The sequence below is a fragment of the Bos grunniens genome, chromosome 10 (assembly GCF_055505025.1).
Source record: "Bos grunniens cultivar Pamir isolate PY7600 chromosome 10, Bosgru_T2T1.0, whole genome shotgun sequence".
In the NCBI taxonomy this organism is placed as follows: Eukaryota; Metazoa; Chordata; class Mammalia; order Artiodactyla; family Bovidae; genus Bos; species Bos grunniens.
This window is the reverse complement of record NC_141174.1, coordinates 31,288,337-31,300,288: the sequence shown is the minus strand read 5'-3', so window position 1 is coordinate 31,300,288 and position 11,952 is coordinate 31,288,337.

The following is an 11,952-nucleotide window of genomic DNA, read 5'->3' as shown; positions in this document are numbered from 1 at the left end:
CAACGTGCACATTAGTCATGGTTTGTAAAGCAAATCAAGAGTTTCTATATAGCCTGGCTCTAATTTCTATAGATACTGTCATCTTTGTGTACACGTGGCTAAGAGGTAGGCCTGTAGAAACAATACAGTGCACTTTCACCTTCCCAAAATAATAATAAGAAAAAAGATCTCCTTATTCTGACTAATGGAATACTCTGGTTTTTTTTATCAGTGTTAGTATTCATTTTAAATTTCAAATATTTGGATTAGACAAAAGCACTCAAGAAAATTAGAGATAACAAGGGAACATTTCATGCAAAGATGGGCTCAATAAAGGATAGAAATGGTAGGGACCTAACAGAAGCAGAAGATATTAAGAAGAGGTGGCAAGAATACACAGAAGAATTGTACAAAAAAGATCTTCACGACCCAATAATCACAAAGGTGTGATCACTCACACTCCCCTAGAGCTGGATATCTTGGAATGTGAGGTCAAGTGAGCCTTAGGAAGCATCACTATGAACAAAGCTAGTGGAGGTGATGGAACTCCAGTTGAGCTATTTCAAATCCTAAAAGATGAGGCTGTGAAAGTGCTGCACTCAATATGTCAGTAAATTTGGAAAACTCAGCAGTGGCCACAGGACTGGAAAAGGTCACTTTTCATTCCAATCCCAAAGAAAGGCAATGCCAAAGAATGCTCAAACTACCACACAATTGCACTCATCTCACACGCTAGGAAAGTAATCCTCAAAGTTCTCCAGCCAGGTTTCAGCAATACGTGAACCATGAACTTCCAGATGTTCAAGCTGGTTTTAGAAGAGGCAGAGGAACCAGAGATCAAATTGCCACCATCCGCTGGATCATCAAAAAAGCAAGAGAGTTCCAGAAAAACATCTATTTCTGCTTTATTGACTATGCCAAAGCCTTTGACTGTGTGGATCACAATAAACTGTGGAAAATTCTGAAAGAGATGGGCATACCAGACCACCCGACCTGTCTCTTGAGAAACCTATATGCAGGTCAGGAAGCAACAGTTAGAACTGGACAGGGAACAACAGACTGGTTCCAAATAGGAAAAGGAGTACGTCAAGGCTGTATATTGTCACCCTGCTTATTTAACTTACATACAGAGTACATCATGAGAAACGCTGGGCTGGAGGAAGCACAAGCTGGAATCAAGATTGCCAGGAGAAATATCAATAACCTCAGATATGCAGATGACACAACCCTTATGGCAGAAAGTGAAGAAGAACTAAAGAGCCTCTTGATGAAAGTGAAAGAGGAGGGTGAAAAAGCTGGCTCAACATTCAGAAAACTAAGATCATGGCATCTGGTCCCATCACTTCATGGCAAATAGATGGGGAAACAGTGGAAACAGTGTCAGACTTTATTTTTCTGGGCTCCAAAATCACTGCAGATGGTGATTGCAGCCATGAAATTAAAAGATGCTTACTCTTTGGAAGGAAAGTTATGACCAACCTAGACAGCATATTCAAAAGCAGAGACATTACTTTGTCAACAAAGGTCCGTCTAGTCAAGGCTATGGTTTTTCCAGTGGTCATGTATGGATATGAGAGTTGGACTATAAAGAAAGCTGAGTGCAGAAGAATTGATGCTTTTGAACTGTGGTGTTGGAGAAGACTCTTGAGAGTCCCTTGGACTGCAAGGAGATCCAACCAGTCCATCCTAAAGGAAATCAGTCCTGGGTGTTCATTGAAAGGACTGATGTTGAAGCTGAAACTCCAATACTTTGGCCACCTGATGTGAAGAGCTGACTCATTGGGAAAGACCTTGATGCTAGGAAAGATTGAGGGCAGGAGGATAAGGGGACAGTGGAGGATGAGATGGTTGGATGGTATCACCGACACATGGGTTTGGGTTAACTCTGGGAGTTGGTGATGGATAGGGAGGCCTGGTGTGCTGCGGTTCATGGTGTTGCAAAGAGTCAGACATGACTGAACTGAATTGAACACTTAACCCAAACCATAGAATCATGCTTTAAAAAGGAAATAAATAATATGTCTTTTTTTCTTCCCAAGCTTGGAACCAACTGGGAAATAGGCATGAGATAATTGGAGATTAAAATATCAGCTTTAATACTGGAAAGTCACTAGGAGAATGGTTGTCTATCTGTATATCCCCTATTCCCAACAGATCTTGCTAGATCCCACTCAAGGGAAAATTTGAGTCTATTCAGGTGATTCACTTAGGCAAATTTGCTGCCTCCCTCTAGTCTGGGGCACAAATGGGTGAAATCCAGAGCAAATCTCCTGTGGGAGACTGGGAGTGGGGTAGGGGGGTGGATTCTCACATTTGTTCTCTTAACTTCTCAAATAGTTTATTGTAAAATACTATAGATGGAAAAGAAATGAGGATAAATCTATACAAAGTCAAAGGAGACCTGGTTTAGGGTATCTGGGCTAATGTTTATCTACATGTTGTGATATAAAGGTTATGAGGACAGCCACTCTCTCTTCAGTGCATATCTGTTTTCACCTTCCCAGCATTCAACATTCTGGTAGGAACACCTCAATTTTCCTTCAAAATATCAACACTCTTCCTATAGCATACCTGAGATTCTGAAGGACCTGACCCCACCTCTCAGCCCAGGCCAATCAGAGCACTGTAGTTGAGCAGGGACCCAAGTTAGATCAATCAGCTTGAATATCAGAACTTGTGTTGAAAGAGGTAGGAAAAAGGCACCATCCTTCCATTAGGGTGCTTAAGCTGGCAGATGGTGCTATGTGGAGATGCTCCTTTCCAAAAATGAAGCTGATTAAAATAGATTAGATTGATGGAGAAATTGAGTCCACATATTTTCATTTGAATGAATCCTGGATGTGTAGCTTTGCCTAAACCTATTCCTACCCCTGGACATTTGACCTGTTGCTTGTGAAGGTCAACAATTTTTTTTAGTTTTCTTAAAGGTTTGAATTAGGTTTTCTTCATTTAACATGAAAAGATTCCAGGTTAATAAACTCTCTTGTCAAAATATATTTTTTTTCAGAAACCTAAAATTGTGCCACAAGAGGAATTTTTTCCTGGGAGAAGTGTTATCCTATCAATTCTTAGTATTATATTAACTATCATCTTAGTGTTAAGTTTTTTACCAGTTTTGAGGAGGAATAAAGGGGAATGATGGACATTTTTATGAAGGATTCTTGTATTTTTTACTTTCTAAGGAAAATGAAGAGATAAGAAGCTAGTTTCTTCATCATCAAATCAGCTTCTGCTTAGATCTTGGTAATTAGCCAAGGGATCTCAAAATGGTGCTTCCCTAGTGGCTCAATGGTAAAAATTTGCCTGCCAATGCAGGAGACATGGGTTCAATCACTAGGTTGGGGAGATCCCTAGGAGAAGGAAATGGCAATCCACTCCAGAATTCTTGTCTGGGAAATTCCATGGACAGAGGAGCCTGGTGGGCTACAGTCCATGGGGTCTCAAAAGGGTCGGACCTGACTTAGTGACTAAAACAACAACATCTCACATGACTGATTACTAACAGCATCTGGAAAACTTTTTAAAACATAAATTTGTAAATCTCAGTCTAAATCTACTGAATGGTATTCTCTGGGATAAGTCCTTAGAATCTTAAAAACATTCCGTGAGAGATTGTAATAAACAGGTTTGCAAACAATCAAAAGTTTGCAGTCTATTTTGGTTTCAACTGAGGTGGTAGTTCTTTACTCTGCTGGTATACATTCACTTATTTATTCATTCAGGCATTATTTCTACTTTGTTAAACCTGTCCAGAGGAAAGCAAGGATAAATGAGACGTAGCCCTGATTCATAAAGATCACAGTCTGGTTGAAGAGATTCACTGTAAATAAATGTGCTACATCTGTAACGGAAGCATAACCAAGATCTGGGTGAAAGCTGGGGAAGAAAGAACAGCTTACTTTCCTGGGGTATTGAGCAAAGGTGCTGAAATAGATCTGTAGGATAGGCAAGCAGAAAGGGGGAAAAAGCATTTGAGGCCTAGGAACTAGTGGATACAAAAGGTTAATGTGGTGCAAGGCCATGCAGCATTCTGGAAATGGTAAGTTTGATACAGATGGAAAAATTGCTTCCAAATATGGTTTGGGGATGAGGAAGCAAGAGATAATTCGAGCTTGTATTATATGAAGTGCTAAAAATTTGGGGTTTTCTTGTGTGGCCCCACTGGTTTACATAATCCATAGATCCTACCACTTTTATCCCTTTACCTGCTTCATGAAGTCACTTTCTTCCACACTCAGCTTCAATTCCAAAATTAATCACTATCAACCTTCCTGTGAATACACTCTCAAGGTATCTGCCCACTTTCCTTTAGCCAAATTCAACTCTTAACTTCTGTGCTAGCACACACACAGCTGACCGTGGATGGAGAAAAATCACAACCACACTGACAAGTCACTTACATTCCTGATCATTAAACTCATGAAAACTAATGCTCTTAGGCAATCATATGCCATTGTCCTAGTCCACTCACTCACCTGGATCGTTACATCACACTTTTTCCTCTTTCATCAAACCTCAACACCTTTCCAAGTTCTTACTCTCAGGTGACCTTCTTTCTCTTCGCTGAGAAAACTGAAACCGTGAGAAGAGGGCTTCTACACACCTCCACTACCATCTGTACATACCTACCTGCTGCTGTACCAATTCACTCTACCCGATCTCCTATCCAGGCTCTTAGCCAGGACTAACCCTGTTACCTGTGCATACCCACTTTCTCTCAACTCCTCAAAGATATTGCTGCAACGTCTCCCTCTATCTTCTGGATACTTTTTGGTTCCCGTTGTATCACTCTCATTAGCATAAAAGATTGCTGTTATTCTCCCATCTTGAAAAATATCTTTATTTACCCTACTCCTCCTCTAGTGTATGCCCCATTTCTCTTCTTCCTTTTATAGCAAAACTCCTTGAAAGAATTTTATGTAATATGCATGATCTCCAACTTCTTTCCTTCCATTCTTCTTGAACCCACTCTGCAGAAACTGTCTTTTTGGTAGCATCAGTGAGCTCAATTCTTGGACTTCCTCTTCCTTGATCTGTCATTACTCAGTTTCTGTCATTTGGATCTAGTTCTTCCCACTTTTGGGCTAAGATTCTTAGTCTTTGGTGGTTCTTTCTCATCTCCCTTAACTTAAATATTCAAGTGTCCCACAGCTTAGGCCTTCAACTTCTTTTCCACCCACACCTACTCTTTTGGAAATTTAATTCAGTCTAATGACTCTAAATACCATCTTTAGGCTGATAACACCCGTATTTGTATTTCCACCCTGGACCTCTGTCCTGAACTCCAGACTCAAGCCCAAATTTCTACTTAGCTTCTCTACTTGCATTTCTTATAGGAATCTCAAACCTAAAATATCCAAGTCTATGCTTTAATATCACCCCACGCTTAAAACCTGTTTTCATTTGCACTTTCCCATTTCATAAAATGCCATGTCTTTTCTATAATTACTCAGATCAAAGCCTCAGAATCATCCTCTTTTAAACCCTACATTCAACACTGTATCCCAGACATCATGACTCATGCCTCACCTCCTTCTAGTCATTACTCAAATATCATCCACTGATATTGGCCTTCCCTGGACATTCAATTTGAGATTACATACACACACGTATCTTACCTCTTTTCTCTTCTTTACTTCTTAGCGCTTATCTCTAGCTAACTTGCTATATATTTTGTCATTTATTCATTAGAATGCAAGTCACATAAAGATAGATATTTTAACTTATTTTGTTTACTGTGTCTCTAGCGTCTAGAAGCAGAGAAGGCAACAGCACCCCACTCCAGTACTCTTGCCTGGAAACATCCATGGATGGAGGAGCCTGGTGGGCTGCGGTCTATGGGGTTGCTAAGAGTCAGGCATGACTGAGCAACTTCACTTTCACTTTTCACTTTCATGCATTGGAGAAGGAAATGGCAACCCACTCCAGTGTTCTTGCCTGGAGAATCCCAGGGACAGGGGAGCCTGGTGGGCTGTCATCTATGGGGTCGCACAGAGTCGGACACGACTGAAGCGACTTAGCAGCAGCAGCAGCAGTGTCTAGAAGAGTGCTTGACTCAAAGAAGAAGTTCAATAAATATTTGAATGCACAAATGAAAAGACATGTAAAGGATGATGTGTGGGAGATCTATTAAAGCATGATTTTATCAGATCTGTTTTTTAAAATCCATAAACCTGAATGAGGAAGATAGGCTAGTGGAAAAAGATTCGTGCTTGTTCATGCTCAGTTGCTCAGTTGTATCCAACTCTGCAATCCTGTGGATTGTAGCCAGTCAGGCTCCTCTGTCTATGAGATTTCCCAGGAAAGAATACTGGAGTGGGTTGCTATTTCCTACTGCAGGTAATCTTCCTACACCAGGGATGGAACACACACCTCCTGCATTGGCAGGTGGATTCTTCACCACTGAGCCACCAGTGAAGCCCAGATAAATATGAGTGGCTGGAAAACAATTTAGGGGCTATTAGTAAAAACAAAAAAACTGCACCTTGAATTAAGACAATGGTGGTAGAAATAAAAGGAGATGAGCTGGACCAACTGGGGTAGAAATTAGGAAAGACAAGATGGTTCTAATGTGTAGAGGGCTTTAGTATGATTTAACCTGCTTCAAACAAAAGATGGAGGCAGTTATACCCTTCTTGTCACTGTCTGACTCAAACTTGGCTCTGCCCTCAACTCTAATATTATTTCTGTATCTTGGGTCAAGTCCTGTTCTGCATCCCTTCCTGTATGTGTAACTTTAGGGAAGATACTTTCCTTGGCTTGCAGCTACCTGACTCTAATCTCTGCTTCTGTCTCACATGATTTTCTCTCTGTGTGTCTGTGTCTTCAAATGACATCCTTACAAGGACACAGTCATTGGATTCAGATGTTACTCAAATCCAGTATGACCTCATCTTAATTACATCTATGAAGAATCTAAATCCAAATAGGGGCATATTGTGAAGTTCCACATGGACTTGAATTTTGGAGGGACAATTCCAGAGAAAGGAGTTAGACATTTAGAGTTAACTATTATTATAAATTTGGATTTTATAAATCACAGTGTCATACAGCATTTGGTTTGCTTAAAGTGAAGGAAACTTGGAATTTCCTGTAAGTTTGTGGACAAAAACAAAATTATTAATTTCCTGTTTCCCCAAGTGTAGGAGAGATAGGATGCTATGGGTGTTGTAGGCCAATTAAACCAAAATGATAAAAACAAGTGATTATTTATATAAAGCTTTTGGCACATTACTTAGTATTCATACATTCTACAAATCTTTCTTGGGCACTCGCTGTGTGACAGCCACTAAGCTAGATACTGTGGACACAACGGGAAATGAGAGAGATGTGATTCTTGCCCTCCCAGAGCTCAAAGTGTAGTGGTGGAGGCAGACGTTAAACATTCAGCAAAAATATGCGTGTAAGGGTAAATAGAAATCCAGAAAGAAGAAAATTTTAATTTTCCCTGTTATAAAAATGGTAAAGAGCTTCTCTCTCCCTTTTCTTTTAGTGCATTTCTTTAGAATACTTGTAATTGCAAATTCTTTGTTTCTCTTAAAAACCTAAGCCTTTTGCCAACTTTATAACCCAGGAATGTCTTTCTCAAGGACCTGAGATCCATCTTTTTGAAATGGAATCAAGGAATATAGTGTGAAAGGAAACAAAAGCCAGACGAAAGTTAAAGTGGTGAAGGTATATTTTATGCAGGAACTATTGGAATAGGGGAAGAGAGACCTGAGTACAGAGTTCCACTCTGCATACAACAAGGGTCAATGGGGACTTACAGCCAAGAAACAAGGTGAAGAGGGGTTTGTGGATAAAAAATTACTTAAAGGAAACATCACAGATAACTTGTTTTCTGGCTAAAAAGATTTTATGGAATTATTAAGGAAGGCAGGCCAGGATGGTAAGGTATTGAGGTTGGGGGAGGGGTGGGGTGGAAGGAGGAATTTAATCAGATATCATGGTTAGAAGATTTTCCACTAGGATGACCCAGCAGGATTCTTGCTAAAATTGGTCTTACAGGGCCAAGAACAATCTCAAGAGTGAGGCCTCTTCAGAGAGGATTCGGGGCAGTCAGGAAAGTTTGATTAAAGACAGAGTCTTTCTTCATAGCACTGCTATCTCCCAGTTTCTGTGGGAGAGTAAGAGTTAACTTCAGCAGATGCCTTGCTCCAAAACTACCTTCTTTCATAAAGACACGAGTTTTCCTCTTTGGATAAAGCCCACTGGCTAACACAGAGGGCCATTCCAGTCACCAGGTGAATGAAGGATGAACACCAGCAAACGGTGCTGTCACGTCCTCTTGTCGGAGGCCTCGCTAATCACCTGAAAGCGTGCAGGGGACGGCTTGTATCTGCCTGGCAATATAAAAGGATTACGTTTATTTCCACCTGCCATCTTTGCAGGGGATTTCCTGTGATACAAATCATATTCTGGTTTAATGTTTATTTAGTAATAAAACTGTTTGCTTTGCTTTCTACCTCTGTGGAGAGGTTTTCTGAGTTGCCGAGAGATTTGGGGTTTAATTGTGTTTCCCCATAAAGGGGAATGAGGATTCTCAAGCACTTTTGGTGGAAGGGAAATCTGGGCCAGCCATTCTAGAAAGTTCTCAGATGGTATTTAGTGAAGTCCAATAATTTAGAATTATTGGAGGCAAAAGGCAAAACAATAATTCTATTCCTGGCATATATCCCAGAGAAAATGTCCTTCAGAAAATAATTACAAGGATGTTCAATATCACATTGCTTACTATAGTCAACCTAGATGCCCATCACTAGGGAAACAAATAAAAACATGATAGATGTATATAATGGAATAATGTAATACAGCGCAACAAACTACATGGATATACAGAAATAAGGATCAATCTTAAAATAGCACTGAAGGAAACAGAAACAAAATACAATTTATAGCACACTAACTTTTACATAAAAAATACAGACACACAAAATAGTACTGCCTGTTTTCTGATGCACAACTCAAGCTTTAAAAGAAACATCAAACTAATGCCTGTTATTGGAATGGGGGTGGAACTGTATATAAAATAAAATAAGAGCCTTATATGAACAAATGATGATACTGTGCTGTGAGCTGAGGATACAGTCAACCTTCTGAGCCTGTTTGTGTGTGTGTGCTCAGTCATGTCTGAAAAGAAAGAAGGCAGAGGAAAGAATTCTCCCACACAAAGAGCTGATCAGCTCTCTAGTGAATTAAGATGACCATCTCTTCTTAAATTCACTGTCCTTCAATTTGCTACCATAAATCTAAATACAAACAGAATGAGAAAGGTAAAATAAGGAGGTTATGTTGTCTGAAGCAGAGTAAGTGCCTTTTTACAATTCCATTCCAGCTGCCTTTTAAGAAAAGCTTGTGCATTAATTACATATCAACAAATCATGGACAGAGATTATATGACTTTTTTAGATAGACTCATCAGAAACAGCATTATGTTGGTCTAATTAAAATTTTATTTCAGGACAACTCTTACCTTTTAATTGAATCATATATATTCATTACCAGACACTGGTAATAAGAGGGCCCCAACTGATGACTTTATGTTGCCACATAATCATCTCTTCCACTGCTAAAGTAAATCCTAAATTGTGCTACATTCATGTTTTCATGATATAGCAAGCTCAAACATGTGACAGCAAATTTTCACAGATAATCTGAAAAATCATTAACTGGAAAATACTCATTTGCATAAGGATCAAATGTCAACAAGAATATAAAAATTAAATTAGCATTTGAAATCTCCAGATTTTTTGTTTTCTGGCATTAAACTTGAAGATATTACAAAGCCAAATTGTAATTAGATATATCCACTATTACCAGTAAGAATAGGGCTTTGGAGGAAATCATTCTGACCATCAATTCAAAAGATTTTAGTTAAGAAAGATTTTCTTATTTAGGTCTATAAACTCATCTTTATTTTGTTTAAATGATTCTTCTTTAATTCAAGTGGTGACATAATAAGTGTGCCATAATCAGTGGTACTATATCTTCCCAATTGTTTTCAGGTTCAAGATTCCTTTATCCATAAATAGATGTAAATTTATATGTTTTTGCCCTTGTCTAGGGTTATGAACAGACTGATGAATGAAGCAAAGTCTTATTTCACTTAGACTGTTTTATTTTGACTTTTAATGGCTTCAGTTTCTATTGTTTCTTGTACAGACACATGAAACTGTATCATAAAGAAGCTTTAAAATGAGAAAAGGTGATTAACAAGAATGGTCACTGATTCTGCATTCTTCTTCTGGTTTTAACTGTAATCATCTTTTGCTCCAAATACCATCCAGAATATGCTAACAACAGGCAATTCTTCCTTTAAGAATTGCTCAGGACAAAGGCTTTAGCTTGGCAACTTATCGGTGGTTACCTGTCCACAGCCATATAGTAAACTCTGACTCAACTGCTGACCAAAGCCTTGACCTTTACCTAGAAATAACATTCTTAAAATTAGTCATCTATAAAATATAAAGAAAACTGTTAGCTCTCTCCCAATCTTTTACTGGTTAGATAAGCCACACAGATTTCTAACAATCCAAAGTAGATAACTCCTGTGTTATGCAAAAGAGTTGTATCTCTGAAAACAAGAAGTTTGATGTACATGATTCACCTGAAGAAGCTGAAGCTGAAGTTGAATGGTTCTATGAAGACCTACAAGACCTTGTAGAACTAACACACAAAAAAGATGTCCTTTTCATTATAGGGGACTGGAATGCAAAACCAGAAAGTCAAGAGATACCTGGAGTAACAGGCAAATGTGGCCTTGGAGTACAAAACAAAGCAGGTCAAAGGCTAACAGAGTTTTGCCAAGAGAACACACTGGTCATAGCGAACACCCTCTTCCAACAACACAAGAGAAGACTCTACTCATGGACATAACCAGATGGTCAATACTGAAATCATATTGATTATATTCTTTGCAGCCAAAGATGAAGAAGCTCTACATAGTCAGCAAAAACAAGACCAGGAGGTGACTGTGGCTCCGATCATGAACTCCTTATTGCCAAATTCAGACTTAAATTGAAGAAAGTAAGGAAAAATACTAGACCATTCAGGTATGACCTAAATAAAATCTCTTATGATTATACAGTAGAAGTGACAAATAGATTCAAGGGATTAGATCTGATAGAGTGCTGAAGAACTATGGACAGAGGTTCGTGACACTGTACAGGAGGCAGTGATCAAGACCATCCCCAAGAAAAAGAAATGTAAAAAGGGAAAATGGTTGTCTGAGGAGGCCTTACAAATAGCTGAGAAAAGAAGCGAAGCGAAAGGCAAAGGAGAAAAGGAAAGATATACTCATCTGAATGCAGAGTTCCAAAGAATAGCAAGGAGAGATAAGAAAGCCTCCCTCAGGGATCAATGCAAAGAAATAGAGGAAAACAATAGAATGGGAAAGACTAGAGATCTTTTCAAGAAAATTAGAGATACCAAGGGAACATTTATGAGCACAATAAATGTCAGAAATAGTATGGAACTAACAGAAGCAGAAGATACAAAGAAGAGGTAAGTGGTAAGAATACACAGAAGAACTATACAAAAAAGATCTTCATGACCCAGATAACCACAATGGTGTGATCACTCACCTAGAGCCAGTCATCCTGTAATGCAAAGTCAAGTGGGCCTTAGAAAGCATAACTAGGAACAAGGCTAGTGGAGGTGATAGAATTCCAGTTGAGCTATTTCAAATCCTAAAAGATGATGCTGTGAAAGTGCTGCACTCAGTAGCCAGCAAATCTGGAAAACAGCAGTGGCCACAGGACTGGAAAAGGTAATTTTTCATTTCAATCCCAAAGAAAGGCAATGCCAAAAAATGTTCAAACTACTGCACAATTGCACTCATATCTCATGCTAGCAAAGTAATGTTCAAAATTCTCCAAGCCAGGCTTCAACAGTCCATGAACCGTGAACTTCCAGATGTTCAAGTTGGATTTAGAAAAGGCAGAGGAACCAGAGATCAAATTGCCAACATTTGAT